At 37.7% G+C, this 16,815-nt stretch overlaps 1 protein-coding gene and 1 pseudogene across 1 annotated transcript in view; one reads left to right on the top strand and one right to left on the bottom strand.

The window, feature by feature from the left end:
* ATG10 (autophagy related 10) overlaps positions 1 to 16,815 on the bottom strand; it is a 253,207-nt gene that overhangs the window by 136,715 nt on the left and 99,677 nt on the right. The gene's annotated exons all lie outside the window — the stretch shown is intronic.
* Positions 14,237 to 14,336, top strand: LOC119508638 (annotated as a pseudogene).

The following is a 16,815-nucleotide window of genomic DNA, read 5'->3' as shown; positions in this document are numbered from 1 at the left end:
GTCACAGAGGAAGCAGACAGAAGCTAAAATCCACAGAACCTGGAAGAAAAGGGAAAGACCAGGAGACACCACGGTATGCCTTGCCTTGGGACAGAATAGCCAAGGCTCTCTGGCAGCCAGCCCCAGAACGCCAGAGTCTTTGGCGAAGAAAGCATCACCTTGATGATGCCCTTGATTTGGATTTTCAGCCTCAAAACCATGAGCTAATAAATTCCCATCCTTTAAGCCAACCCATCATGTTTTTTACTGAGCAGCCCTAGGTAACAAAAAACACACTTGATTTTCTGAGCTTCAGAAATCAGTTTGAAATGTGTCCTATTCCAAAGTTACCCTTATATATTACTTAAGAAGACCAGCCTCAGTTATAAGATTTTTATAGTTTTCTCAGTAACATTTATATACAGAATGTCATTTACTTCTCTGCTGTAGGGGAAGGCCCAAGATCACCCAGCAAGTAAGAAATTGAGCCAGCACACAAACCTATATCTTCAGGTTCTAAGCCCAGGGGGAACAGATGTATTCCATGGCTCCATCTCCCAAATTCTACATCATTTGGACTGGGGTGGAACTCATGAATTCACCTGGTTAACAAAGCTCCAACTGATGCTATGCAGGTGGTTAGTGGACTACTCCAAGAAGTCTTGCCTCACACAAACATGCAGGGTCTACTTTGGAATTCTTGCCTTTGTGGTTTAAGGGGTTGGCAGGCCAAAAGCCAATCACCAAGAATCCCAATTAGCATAAACCATTTGCTTCACTGGCGGCCACCTATGTTTTCGGGAGTATTGTTATCTCATTTGGCCTCCTCTTGGCAGGAAGTCTAATGGGCCCCCATTAGCTTATGACATCAGCTCATCACCCCCATTCTCAGTTCAGCTTGTCCTTTAGGGACATGGCTCTTTCAGTGGCCATTTCCTTAATCTCCAACTATTCAAAAAAATCCTTTGTTTTCTCCTTTTCCTTTTACTTGATCAAAACCAATTCTTGCTAAATTACTAATGGCCTTTAATGGCTTACTGTATTTCTCCTTTATCAACTATTATATTTAACAGCAGACTGATAACCCTAATCAAAAAGAATCTTTAATAGTGGATTTGGGGTGCCAAAAAGGAATAAATTTTGCACCATGGAAGTAACCACAAATATGTAAGACTTGCCATATAAGCCATTCTATGTTTCACTCCAAAGTTAGGAAATTCATATGCTTCAGCATAAATCCATTTCCACAAGGTTTATTATTGCAGAAAATTCAGAACCAAACATCATCATCTTTTATGTAATATCCTCTAAAAAATATGAACAAATTTACTGTCTTCAGATTTCTCTTTCTTATTTTAAAACAAGACTAGTTTTTCTAATTTTTCTTATACCCTAGTCCAGAGGTCTGCAAACTAGTTCTTAAACAGCCAGATAGTAAAGATTTTAGGTTTTGTGGGCCATAAGGACTCTGTCCCAACTACGTAACTCTGCTATCGCGTGAAAGCAGCCATTGACAAGATATAAACAAATGGGTGCGGATATACTCCAAGAAGTCATCGGAAGGCCTTCTTTAATTTCATTTTATCATAGTTTTATAAGCAGTAAGCAGTACCTTATTAAAGGACCATGTGTCTCCATTCGGTGAACTTTCTCCCCTTTACCATTTTTCCAATCTTAGGATGTTATGTTAGATTTCCAGAGAGGATAATAACTTCTGAGCCTTAAAAGGATGATGATAATCGAATCCAGTGGGTTGAAGTTTGGCTGAAGTCATTTTCTAAAGTATGAGGTAGCACTACCCTAATTTAGACAAGTGAGATTTTTAAGTGTCTTGATGAATAAACTGCAAATTCCTTCAGCAAATGAATAAACTTTTATACTCAGATCCAAAATGAGTAAATTTCACAGTCAAAGAATGAAAACTATAATGTCTTGTTAAGTTGCCCAACAGGCAATTGACTGTAGTACATTTTAGAGGACAGGAAATTCTAAAATATGGGTCCTCTTACCATGTGCACAGGTCCAGGAATCAGCAATTCTAAAGGACCTCCTAGTAAACCATCGGTTCCTTCCCCTTCCTCAAAACGTCTCTGGATGTGAATAAGGGCTGGATTGTTTGCTTGTTTGCTTTACCACCAGGAGAACCCCTTAAAGAGTTCCACAAGTGCCTATCACTTGCCAGGCACTGTGCTTGGTGCTGGAGCAAAGACTACTATATAGTTGTGGCTTTTAAATAACATATTTCAGCAAAAATGAGAGGAAGATGAAAGTTCTCATCTTTCTACAGGAATTCAAGGGGACCCTCAAAATCTCAGACATTAACATCTAAATTATACTTGAAGAAGCATAGTGTAGTCAAAACAACAGAGAGCTTGGAATTTGGAGTTGCGACCTGGGTTCAGTTCCTGACTCTGCCACTCAACGGGCAGGTCACCTAATCCCTATGAGCCTCAGTTTCCTCACTTGCTAAATGAAAGCACTATTTTCCTCACAGGATTGGGTAAGCATTAAATGAGGTGACATGTAAAACTACCTGGCACATAGTATGTACAGTGATTAACTTATTGATCAATTCATTCATCAAATGCTATAGAGTATCTTCTATGTTCTATGTTCTAGACCAACAGTCAGCACACATTGTTTTTAAGTTTTTACAGATTTATATTACTGTCCTGCCCCGCACCCCCTCAATGCTACAAGCAAATCTGCCTTCTAAGGAAAAACTACTTATTTCTACTACTGGACTTTGTTGAGTTAATGTACAGTGAGTGGAAATACAGAATTAAGGAAACCAAGTGAGGTAAAAATCTGGGCCTAGGAAAAGAAAAAAGAAACAACTGGAAGAATGAATTTCAAGTAGGAATAGATTTCAGAGATAGCCATTGGGTTAAGGAGAAGGTAGGGATGTGGGGCGAAAGCAACAATTTAGTAAATAGAGGAGAGATTTAGCAACATTTTCTTAAAGGACCAAATAGTAAATATTTTAGGCTTTGCAGGCCATACAATCTCTGCTGAAACTACCCAACTCTGTCATTGCAGCAAAAAAGGAGCAGAGACAAAATACATAAATTAATGTGTGGCTTTGTTCCACTAAAACGTTATTTATGGATACAAAAATTTAAATTTCATATCATCTTAATGTGTCCTGAGATATCATTTTTCTTTTGTTCTTTTTCCTAACCATATAAAAATGAAAAACCCGTTGTTACTTGAGGCTGTACAAAAATAAGCAGCAGACCATAGTTTAGAGACTGTTTTAGAGACTTTCCTAGAATCTGGGAATATAAAGGAGAACACAATAGATTTTATGCCCTAATGTGAAGGGATACATTAAACAAATAATTGCATAAATGATTATAAAATTAAAATTACAAGTGCTATTGGAGAAAATGTACATAGTTCCCAGAGTATATATTATTTCCCCTCATCTGTATTTGGTTTGTGAGATTTAAATCTTTTTATTTTTTCAGCTTGTTCAAGTATAAACCAGTTTTATGTAGCATGGACCCTTTTATAATATCCTAATCACCCTTTCCCAAGGTTCATTTTTAGTTCCATGATCATACCACCAACCCAGATAACTTTTTAGGAGCCATTTTTTTTTTTGGTCCAAGTTCACTAGACTGCCTAATCACCTAGAATTTGTTATCTCTTCTACCTCTAGCCATCTGAGCTTCTGCCTGACAAACTCTTCTTTCAGCCCACTAAGAAGTCTCCTTCCACACCTCACTCTATTCACTGCATGTTCTTCTGCCCCCAGCCATAGTTTCTGCTTGAGAATGTCCACGGACTTCCTTCTCAGCTTTAAACATACTCATATACACACATGTGCATGCATGTTCACGTGTGTGCACACAGAACACAAACACACTCATTCATTCAATGATTGCTGACCATCTACTATGTACCAGACACATAGATGTTGCTGAAAAAACCAGATATGCTTTTTCCTCTGAAGGACCTGATAACTAGTGGGGAATGGGGGTGGGAGGGAACAAATCATTGCATAAGCATTTATTTGATTATAGTGTTGTAAATGCTATGATGAGAACTGGTGCTATTAAGAATGTAAGGATGCATTATTCTTATCTAGTTTGGGGGAATGGAGCACAGAAAGGCTTCTCCTACTGTGGCATGCACACATCTCCTAGAATGTGAGGGCTGTGAGGGCAAGGTTTTTGCCTCTTTTCTTGACTCATATATTGCAAGCACAATGAACATTACTGGGCAAACAGGCATTCATCAATATTTGCCAAATGAAACAAAAAATGAATGAATGAGCATAAACTATCTTTTTCGATATCCAGCCTGTAAGTCAGAGGTCTCTAAATGCTTTTAATTGTGCACTTGTACAAGTCATAAAACTTAGGTGCTCATCCCTTGTGCCAGTTTGGATCTGTTATGTCCCCCAGAATGCCATTATCTTTGATGCAATTTTGTGTGGGCAGACGCATTAGTGTTGATTAGATTGTAATTCTTTTGAGTGTTTCCATGAAGATGTGACCCACCCAACTGTGGGTAATGACTCGGACTGGACAGTTTCCATGCAGGTGTGGCTCCACCCATTAGTTTACTAGAGCACTATATAAGCTCAGACAAAAGGAGCGAGCTTGCTACAGCCAAGAGGGACACTTTGAAGAATACACAGGAGCTGAGAGAGGAGCTTCAGCTTACAGAGACATTTTGGAGACGGCCTTTGAAAGCAGACTTTTGGTCCAGAGAAGCTAAGACAGGACAAACGCCCCAAGAGCAACTGAGAATGATATTTTGAAGAGGAGCTGCAGCCTAGAGAGGAACGTCCTGGGAGAAAGCCATTCTGAAACCAGAACTTGGAGCAGATGCCAGCCACATGCCTTCCCAGCTAACAGATGTTTTCCGGATGCCATTGGCCATCCTCCAGTGAAGGTACACGATTGTTGATGTGTTCCCTTGGACACTTTATGACCTTAAGACTGTAATTGTGTAACCAAATAAACCCCCTTTATAAAAGCTGATCCATTTCTGGTGTTTTGAGAAAAGGCAGCATTAGCAAACCAAAACATCCCTAATATGTGTCTGTTTACTTACTGATTTTGCACATGTATTTCTGCTCTAATATACTACTGTATGTTGTAAAACATATATTAAAATAGAAAATATTTAAGAATGAGATGAAGATGAAGGAAAGAATGCTTTCAACGTACTTATTTCAGTTAGGTGAAAGAAGAATCCCCCCCATGCTAGCTCTTCGCTCTAAGCACCCAAGGACCTTGCTTGGCACCCAGGTCTCACCCCCTCATTGGGCATCTTGCCCATTTTGCTCTCAGTTTTCTGAGCTACTGGTTGTGGCTTAACTGAGCTGCAGAAATGTTGATTTTAAGGTACCTGTTGAAAAAGCACCTCAGAATCGCGGCACATGTAAATAACATGCAAATGAGCATACGGGTGCCTGGCATTCCCTGGGCTCCTGGGTCCAGGGCCAGTGCTGCTGAGCAGCTCCACAGTCCGAGTTGATCAGACACCTGGACCCTGCTTGTCCAGTCAGCCTGCCTCTCACTGCAGCACAGGGGGCAGCAGTCTAAATTCAAAACAGACTCTGAAAAGCCAGAGGTGATTTCCTTTCTCTTCATAAAAAACCCTGTCTAATCCGTATATAGACGAAGAGCCCCAGGTTCCAAATGTACAAATTGACACAGTAAATAAAATGTTACAGAAAACTAAAATTATTTTATTTATTAACGGTACAGATACTTTTTTGTTAGTAATATTTTGATGAGAGCTATTTGATTGAATATGCTGCAGGGTTTTTTTGTTGTTGGTTGGTTGGTTTTATTTTTGGTTGTGATACGGCAATTAAAGGACTGGCTTTAGCTTTTTTTCCATTTTTTTGATAGGTGATTTTAATGGTTGCAACAGCTGAGAAAGATACACAGATCCACATAGAAGAAATATATCACTGCCTGTGTTTACTAAATCCCCTTCACCAGTTGTCAGAGGTTTGTCTTCATGGTCTGGATGCTTTTAATGATAGCTTCACATTATCTGTGGGTAATCTCAATGTACAATATATACACAGGCTGAGGGTCATCATTAATGATCATGGGTAAATATCCATTTTTCAAATAATCTCCTTAATTTCAAATTTGGAGAACCCATTTTTGGACCTCTTTGTTTTTTACATTTTGCCATTTTTTTTGTTTGTTGTGGTTTTTTGCGAGAATCTTGTAAAGCTCCCAGTCAGATAGATGAGAATTGTGTTAAGCAAAACTGGACGACACCATCCCCATAAACCCAGGGCACTGGTAAACTGCAAGAGGGAGGGCACCACTGTTCACTCTTTCTACTGTCCACACCCACTGTTTCCTTTTGGATACACTGAGTAACACACATAACACCTGATCTTCTGACAAATGAACAGAGTCAAGGTACCAATGTGAATCCATATTTAAAATATTTTTAGGCTTAATTTTTTAAAACATCAAAGCAAATATAAATAGAACTTCTAATGTTTTTCCCATATCCCAATAGATTGTTTTCCAAGCTATCTGGGTGCATGCATCCACTTTAAAGACTCTGCTAGTGACCCAGTGCCTTCTGAAGAAGGCAAACTGATCTTTCATATCCCTTAGATTTTGCTTTTCATAGCCTTGTTTTCATCTTTCAGCACAATGCTCCCAAATTCAGCATTCTGATCTGTCTTCCGAGGAAAGGGACCTGATAAACTTACCAATACTAAATGTTACAGGCTGGACATATTAATCCTACCAAGAGTCTTTGCCTTTTAAGAGAAGTGTCTGTTAACAGGAAAACTTTTAACAATCATCAAGCATTCATTTTCTGTAACTGAGAACACAACTTGGGGGGCAGAGGCAGTGACTTCTCTGGAACCCCTCAGAACATTACCTAGGGGTGACTACCTACTTTACTACGGAAAAGACTAGCCCCACCAATGTCTAGGCAAAGGAGGATGTGGAAATGACGAGTGCCTCAAGAGTCAACTTCTGTGCCTCATGATCTCTCTCAGGTGACAGGAATTGCTCACGGAAGGATCTATGTTTGACTTCCAAATGCTGGACCCTCATGTTTCTCTACTTGTTACCACGCCTTGGCATTCAACCACTTTTTCTACTCCTAATGCTCATGATAAATCAATATTCAATGGAAGTTCCCAAAGAAGAAAATAAAAGAAGCTTAAGCTGGTAATACCAGTTACTTATAATGGCAAACAATTATTTGCATAGTAAGAAAAATGCTAATTTTATTAAAGTGCTATTAGATGAGGCTTTTAGACTAACTTGCATCACCCTAAAAAATTATACAGAATGACTTGATTTGTCTATTCTAACCTCTTTCTAATTGTTTGCCTGCACACTTGCCACACTTGGAGGAAAAACTGAATCCAGAACTGACTTGTTTCCTAAATGAATTGGGAAGTTGTCGTTAAGAAGCATCTGCTACTTTATTGCATTCATGTAAAAGCATTCTTGTGCTGCTATAACGGACGATTGAACAGATGTTTTAGAGCACTATACCCACAGCAATATGTGCATCATAAAAAAGATAAGGAGCTCCAACGTAATTAATGATTTCAGTTCCTCTATAAATGAATTTTACTTTTTTTTAATGGATTAAAAGTTGCATCAAGAACTTCAACTTTAGACTCAAGCAATTCACTTGCAAGAAAGCGAACACAAAATCGTTTACGGCAATAAATACCAAAGGGTCAGACTCAGCCTTATATCCAACATGATGGAATCTGAGAGCGAAGGAAGAACTCTCCAGACACAATCACTCTACCACCTCCCCATAGATCAACCAGATAATGTGCCATTGGAGATCAATTTATCTGTGCTTAGAAGGTCTACAAGTCAAGAGAATATGGAGTTCCTCTGAGGATGATGGGAAATATGAGAAATCATTATCAGCTAAGATGTTTTAAATTTAGTGAACATTTTTAATCCTGGCAGAGGGCTTGCGTCTGGGAGGCAGGGATGGGATGAGGAACAGCAGCAGCAGGGAGGTGGGTAGTGTACACAAATAGGAACAATGACTGGCTATTATACATGGGCAACATGTCTCTCATTTACTTTAATGTTTCTCTTTACTTACTCTAATTCCCTAGCTTTAAGATAAAAAAGTTAAAAACTATGAAAAACAGTGGAAAACAACCACAGGAAAGTCCACAGGAATACTGTTCTTGAATCCAAGACCCATGCTTTATTTGGGGTCCATGTCTTAGCTTGGTTACTCCCAGGAGCCAACCTTGAGACAAGAATTTTAGTGCAAGTAATTTATTTGGGAACTGATCTCAGGAGCTCCAATAAGATAGTGGAGAGGTGAGATAGGAAGGGAAGGAAATATGGGGTACATTAGTGAACCTCTGTGAGCAACTGGAGCTTCTGCCACTAGGAACCTCTAAGACACTGTACAGAATAGCCTCAGGTTTGGTCCCACCTAAGGGATTAAGAAGTTGGTATGTGTATTCACCAACTCTCTCTTGTTATTGGTGGAGGACTGGTAGGGGGTGTTGACTCCTGGGATTGCAGGATTACCTCAGAATAGGAGGAGCCTGCTTCCCTCAGGCAGAGAGTTGTAGGCATTTAACATAGACACTGGCATGTGCAGGACCAGGCTGTGCCAAGGGGATGTGGGTGGGACACTGAGATTGTCTGATATAGACCGCCAAGATTGTCTGATAATATATCAGGGCAAAAGCCTAACAATAGTCCCCAATCTCTCATGCACAATTCCAGAATCCAAAAAGATCTGAAAATTAAAAAAAAAAAATTTTTCGTAAATTTGTAACCAATTAGAACACATTTGGTGGCAAATTCTTACCTTAGAATATATATAGCTTTTATTTAGTCCATGTTGCATGAACATTGCTTCACTAAAGAAATATTAATATGTTTGAACATGATGAGGTGCTGCCCAGATACCACTAGAAGTATAACAAAATATATCGAATTACTTTTCTATGATCACATTACATTTTGAAAATCCCCTAAACGCTAAATTCCATATACATCAGACCCAAAGAATTGTGGCCACGTAGTTTTATGGTGTCTTTATCTTTCTGTTGGACTTGTCTTGAAAATAAACAAAATGATATAGATAGAAGAATGTTGGCCAACTTGAGCAAAAGGTACTGAATACACTCCATAAGTGATCATATTAAAAATTTAGGGTGTAAGATGGCGGCATGAGATGTTCCAGGGTACGATCCCCTCCAAAGAATCTTTGAACAACTAGCAAAAACTTAGCAGAGCCATCTCCTCAAAACTCTGGAAAACAGATAAGGCATGCAGTAACTGGGTGAGGAGACAATTTAAAAACACAGCTTTAAAAATAGTAAGAGAAACTCATGGTGCCTTTGCTGGTCCCTCTCCCAAACCGTCACCAGTGCAGCGTGGAGCCAGCCTGTGCTCCATTGTGGGTCACTAGTCCTGTTCCAGAGGGAGCAGAGTAACCCCTATGCACACTCAAGGGTGCCTGTATACCTGTGTCATCTATCGGGTGGCAACATGAAAGACTGAACCAGGAAACTCATCTTTGGCTTGCCCTCCCAAAACTTTCCCAGCAGGTAGAAGCAGTTTGCTGACAGCTAAAGTGGTATAAGAAACAATTGAGTCAAAACCACCTGGAGTAAGAAAAACCTGCTTTAAGTCATACATTAGAGCACCAGGGAGAGGGAGAAAGTTTATTTCACAAGGAGAAGAAGGAGCATTCAAATTCCTGTAAACGGGAATTCCAAAGGCCAGGAGCAGGCACAAGCTCAGGACATATGCAGGATCAGAGAAAATGGAGATGGCTTCACCTTCACCTCAGGCTGATCTTCTTGATAGGAAAGCTAAACTCTGAAGGAGAGCACCAGCCAAAGCAAAGTCAATTTGCAAAAGACTATGAAAGCTGGGTTTTTTTGCCTTGGTTTCTTTGATTTTGTTAATTTCTGGCACACATGGAAATCTCTTTCATATATCTAGCTGGATAGAAACTTAAGTAATGCATAGCTTAGAGGATAAATCTCAGAGTTAATTTGTTAAAATATTACAATGTACAGTGTGTGATAGAAGATTGCAGGAAAAGTAAAGAAACAAAATGATGGCATATCAAAAGGAACACGATAAAAATATTAAAATATTTTATATACAATATTTTATATAAAATATAAAAATAGAAACCATCAATGAAGAAGAATAGACTTTGTACATACCAGACAGAGTTTAAAAAATGATCCTCAATTTGCTCAATAAGATAAAAGAAAACAAAAAGAAAGAACTAAAGGGCATCAGGAAAACAATGAATGAACAATACGAGAATTTCAATAAAGAGAAATTTTTAAAAGGAATCAAAATAAATACGTAGTTGAACACAATAATGTAAATGAAAAATTACATTTCATTTAATTTCAACAACAAATTGAAGCTGGCAAAAGAAAGAATCTGCAAACTCTAAGATAAGACAAGCAAAATGATTCAGGCTGATGAGGAGGGGAAAAAAAAGAATAAAAATAGTAAATAATGCTTAACAGACATGTTAAGCATACCAATATAGCTATTATTGGAGTCCTAGAAGAAGAAAGATAGAAATGGGGATAAGGAATATTCAAAGAAATAATGGCAGAAAACTTCTCAAATTTAACAAGAAGCATGAATATGCACATTCAAGTAGCCCAACAAACCCCAAACAGTATATAGCTCATGTGCCCAGAAACATCATTATCAAACTGTCCAATGCCAAGGACAAGGAGTGAGTTCTGAAAGTGCAAGAGAAAAGCAACCTGTTACTTACAAAGGAATCCCAATAAGATTAAGTGCATATTTTTTCATCAGAAATCACTGGGGCAAGAAGGCAGTAGGATGAAACATTTGAAGTGTTGAAAGAAACAATTGCCAAAGATGAGTTTTATATCCAGTGAGACTTTCTTTCAAAAATGAAAGAGAGATTAAGACATTCCCAGATAAACAAAATCTGAGGGAATTTGTCACTACTAGACCTGCCCTACAAGCAACACTAAAGGGATTTCTTCAGACTAAAAGGAAAGGACACCAGATAGTGGATCAAAGCAGCAGAAAGGAAGAAAGACCTCTTGTATTAGTTAGGGTTCTCTAAGGAAACAGAAAGAACAGGAGATACATGTAAATAGTATGAAATATCATAAAAGTGTCTCACACAACTGTGGAGATGCGTAAGTCCAAATTCCATAGGGCAGGCAGCAAGCTGGCACTCTGATGAAGATCTTCCATGAATTCCCCAGGAAAGGCTGGCTTGCTGAAGTAGAGACAAAGGTTCTCTCTTCTGACTGCTGAAGCTATCACCTCCCCCTTAAAAGACTTCAACTGATTAGATTTAACATCTTCCATTGTGGAAGACACTCCCCTTAGCTGACTGCAGATATAATCAGCCATAGTTGCAACATAGTGATGATTTAAGTCCATGAAATGTCCTTACAGCAATAGACAAACCAGTGCTTGCTTGACTAGACAACTGGGAACCATCACCTAGCCAAGCTGACACATGAACCTAATGATCACATCTCTGTTACGGATAACTATATGAGCAATTATAAATACTAGTACTATGTATTGTACTTTTTGGTTCATAACACCACTTTTTACTTTTTAAAGGTTCTAAAATGTGAATGCACAAAATTAAAGATAAATCTATGGTTTGGGACATACGATGTATACAGAGATAATCTGTAGCAAGTACAAAACGAAAAGGTGGTAGGGATGGAGGGGTATAGAGGCAGTAGATGTGTATGCTATTGAAGTTAAATTGGTACCATATTAAATATAATTGTTATTGATTTGGGATGTTAAATTTTATGACCATGGTAACTACAAAGAAAATACATGAAAAATACACACACAAAAAAAATGAGAAGGGACTCAAAGTGGTACACTACAAAAAAAATCAAATAAATACAAAAGTAGGCATTAATGGAAGAATTGGGGGACAAAAAAAGCTATAAGACTTACAAAGACCAAGCAGAAAATGGCAGAAGAAAGTCCTTCATTATCAATAGTTACTTTAAGTGTAAATGGATTAAACTCACCAGGCAAAAGGCAGAGATTAGTAGAAAGGATAAAAAAGCATGACCCAACTATATACTGTATACAAGAGGCTCACCTAAAATTCAAAGACACAAGTAGGGAAAAATGAAAGGATGGAAAAACATATACCATGCAAGTAGTAACCAAAAGAGAGCTGGGGTAGATAGACTAATATCAGATCAAATAAGACTTCATCAAAAATTCTTATGAGGAACAAAGATGATCACTATATACTGATATAGGGGTCAATTCAACAAGAAAACACAGCAATTATAAATATATATTCACCTAATGGCAGAGCCTCAAAATATATGAAGCAAATATTGACAAATTTGAAGGGAGAAATAGACTTAATAGTAGGATAATGGATAGAACATCTAGACAGAAGATCAATAAGGAAATAGAAGATTTGGATGATACTATAAACTAAATAGACCTAACAGACATATATAGAACATGTCACCCAACAGCAGCAGGATACACATTCTACGCCAGTGCACATGGATAATTCTCCAGGATAGACCATATTTTAGGTCACAAAACAAGTCTGAGTAAAAATGTTGAAATCATACAGTGTTTCTCCTCTGGTCACAAAGGAATGAAGCTAGGAAACAAGAAGAGAAAGAAAACTGGAAAATTCACAAATGGGTGGAAATTAGACAACATACCCTTAAATACCCAATAGGTCAAAGAAGAAATCACAAGGAAAATTAGGATAATTAGAAAATATCTTCATGCCAATGAAAATGAAAACATGACCTGCCAAAAGTTTGGGAGGCAGCAAAGGCAATGCTGAGAGGGAAATTTATAGCTCTAAATGCTTGCATTACAGATTGAGTTCAACCACATGGTCACTGGTTCTATCAATCATGGCTATATAATGAGACCCCATATAAACTCAAGACACTCAAAACTCTGATGAGCTTCTGTGATTGATAATGACATTGTTGTGCCAGGAGGGTGAGGCATTCTGACTCCATGCAAAGAGAACGCAGAAGCTTGTGTTTGAGACCCTCTCAGACCTTGCCCTATGCATCTCTTCTTTGGCTTCTTCTTATTCACATATTTTTACAATAGTAAAGAGTGAGTTCTGTGAGTCGTTCTATTTAATTATTTAATTATCAAAACTGATGGGGTGGCAGGAATCCCCAAGTTTGTAACCAGTAGGGCAGAAGTGCAATTGGCCCTGGGCCCCTGAACTTGGGACTGCTATATGAAGGACAATCTTATACAGGTTTTCCCCTAACCTGTAGTGTCTGACCTAACCCTAGTTGGAGTCAGAATGGAACTGAATTGAGTTACTGCAATATTTGCAGTTAGTGTCAGAAGCTATTGGAAGTTTCTGAAGTTTTTGATATATTTTATATACAGGGAAAAAATAAAAGGATATGAAGGCAGGAAGAAAGAAAAAGGACAAGAAGAGAGAGGTCAATGAATGAGAAAAGAAGACAGACAAGGCATACTATGATAAAAAGCATCAAGAAAAAGTGAGAGCTAGAGGAAGATTGAGCAAAATGACAACACGTGTTTCATGCAGCTCTTCTCCAGTTATACTGTTGCTAAAATCTATTCTCCAAAAACAGTGATATAAAAAGACAGAAAGTAGAGAATATCCAAGAAGAAATATATAAGAATTGCCTGAGGAATCTGATAATTTACAATTATCAGTATTAAAAAAGAAGATAATACACACACCCAGTAAAAATAAATTATCCCTGCCTTCTATAACCACCTTTCTACTTATCTGCTGTATCTTACTTCTGAACCTTTGCCTAACCCATCCCTGTGCAAGAATAGTTCTTTCAGCATTAGAGCACAATGTTTCCTCCTTTTTAAATTTTGGATTAAAGTTCTCTCCTAGAACAATCTAGAAGAGACTAACTACATCAGCCTAATGTTTGATTGACTCTCTTTAACAATGCATTTTTGCAATTATTATATTTGAATGTTCCATTCTATGTGGACTAAGCTTAGAGTGGAATGGTAGCCAAGTTTCTAGGAAAGCTTTTAAGCTCTATAAGTACTTTTGTTCACTGGGATTCTTGGAGCCCTCTTTTTACCAGAGTTCATCATGGTGAATAGTCTTAAAATTTCCATTTAAAATATTAGAACTCTCTACCTTCAAAAATCTCCACGGGAAAATCAAAATGCAGCCAAAGGTAAAGATAATAAAATCTGAATATTGATAAGGTCTGAACTTCTTAAAAACAGTGGTCGTATGATTGCATCAGCAGCAGATCTACTAAAATTGTAATGATACAGAGATTAGCATGGCTCCTGCACAAGGATGACATGCAAATTCATGAAGCATTCAATATTTTACTGGACTAGAAGTGAGACCTCAGAAATCAACCATCACATTTATTGTCAACTGTTTTGACAAGAAGGCAAAGACAACACAATTGGGAAAGAATAGTCTCTAACAAATAGTGCAGGGAAAACTGGATCTCCATTTGCAAAGAATGAAGGTGGACCCTTATCTCACTCCATTTACAAAAATTAACTCAAAATGGATCAAATAACTAAATATTAGAGCCATAACTATCAAACTCCTAGAAGAAAATGTAGGGAACCATCATCAGGACCTTATGTTGGACAATGGTTTCTTAGACATTAAACCCAAAGCATGAGCAACAAAAGAAAAAATAGATAGATGGGGCCTCATTAAAATTAAAAACTTTTGTGCATCAAAGGATGTTATCATGCAAATAAAATGACAACCTACACAATTGGAGAAAACATTTGGAAACCACATATCCAATAAGGGTTCAATATCTAAGATATGTAAAGAAATCCCACAACTCAACAATAAAAAGACAAACCAATTTTACAAAATGGGCAAAAGATTTGATAGATATTTCTCCAAAGAAGACATACAAATGGCCAAATAGCACATAAAAACATACTCAACAGCACTAGCCATTAGGGAAATGTGAATCAAAACCACAATGAGATACCATTTCACAACCACTAGAATGGCTACTATTTAAAAATGGGAAATCACAAGCACTGGAGAGAATGTGGAGAAATAGGGACACTCGTTCATTGCTGGTGGGAGAGTAAAATGGTGCAGTAACTATGGAAGACAGTTTAGCCATTCCTCAGAAAGCTAAGTATAGAATTACCATATGACTTGGCAATCCTACTTCAAGGTATATACCCCAAAGAATTGAAAGCAAGGACTCAAACAGATATTTGCACACCCCTGTTCACAGCATTATTCACAATTGTCAAAATATGAAAGCAACCCAAGTGTCCATCAACTGATGAATATATAAACAAAATGTAGTATGTACATACAATGAAATATTATTCAGATATTAAAAGGAATGAATTTCTTTAACATGTGACAACATGGATGAAACGTGAAAATATAATGTTGCGTGAAATAAGCCAGACATAAAATGACAAATACTGTATGATCTCATTGATATGAAACAATTAGAATAAGCAAATGTATAGAGCCAGAACCTAGAATATAGATTAGCGGGTATGGAGTAGGTGTTGAGAATGGGGAGTTAAGGCTTAAAATGTACACAATTTCTATTTGGAATGATGGAAATGTTTTGGTAATGGATTGTGGTGATAGTAGCACAAGGATGTGACTGCAATTAACAGCACTGAATCATATATTTGAACATGGTTAAAATGGGAAATTTTAGATTGTATATATGTTACGAGAATAAAAAATTTTTTAAAAAATCCATGGAACTGCATAACACAAATAATGAACACTATTAAACCATGGAATATAGTTAATAGTACAATTATTAAAATGTGCTTTAACAAATGTAACAAATGTACCACACCAATGCAAGGTGTTATCAATATGGGACGCCCATGTTTTATGCATGATTATTCTGTAAACCTATGACTTTAATTGAAAAAAATACATATATATATAGTTACTGGGCACCTGACATGTTTTGATTGATATTTCCTCTAGTACTCATTTGTTATTTATTACTTATATCTTTCAATCATTTTAGAAGTGGTCTCATAAGCTACTTTAAAGCCTTTGCACAATGAAGTAATAAACCATAAAGATATAAAGAAATTTTTTAAACCCTATGGTCTTATTAAATTTACACATGCAGAATTTTCATATCAGTCTCTCAAACTCATATGCTTCAGAAATCCAAAACAAACCTAGTTATTGAGATCCACAGTCACATATATTTATTTATTTAATAAACATTTATTGAGCATCCATTAGAGCTAAGAAAGTGTACTGAGTACTTAGAAAAAAGAAAAGGAAACCTCATAATCTTTCAGGTAAGTTTTGCGTAATGAGAGAATAGTCTCTTCAATATATGGTGCTGAGAAACCGGATATCCACATGCAAAAGAATGAAATTGGATGCCTACTGCTGGGGAAATCATGGACACACTCAGTGGCCATCTCTCAGCCCTTACCTAACCTTCTCTTTTTCCCTTCTTGTTTGTTTGTGTGCAGGTTCTCAGTATGTTTTCATTTTTGCTTGTTTGCCTGCAAGTGTGTGGTATGTTTCCATTTTTCAAGAGTCTGCAAGCAGCCTGGAGGTGATATTAATTCTCAACCAGCCCCAGATGCTTGTTGGGGGCACAAAGGTTGCTTGATGATGTGTTTGTTCACTGGTAGGGCTCTCTCACCCTGGGACATATAGAAACCCAACAGTCAGGCAGCACAAGTCACCCTCATCTCCGATGCAAAGCAGGATGTGCAGAACTACCATCTACTGACCCTGACCCATGCAGATGGCCTCCCTGGAAGACCAGCCACTATGGGATCTCTTCTCCTGCTCTTTTGGACCCTTTGTGCT

The sequence above is a fragment of the Choloepus didactylus genome, chromosome 13 (genome assembly GCF_015220235.1).
Source record: "Choloepus didactylus isolate mChoDid1 chromosome 13, mChoDid1.pri, whole genome shotgun sequence".
NCBI lineage: Eukaryota > Metazoa > Chordata > Mammalia > Pilosa > Megalonychidae > Choloepus > Choloepus didactylus.
Note: the sequence above shows the minus strand (reverse complement) of the source record. Positions and strands in the feature narration are given on the sequence as shown.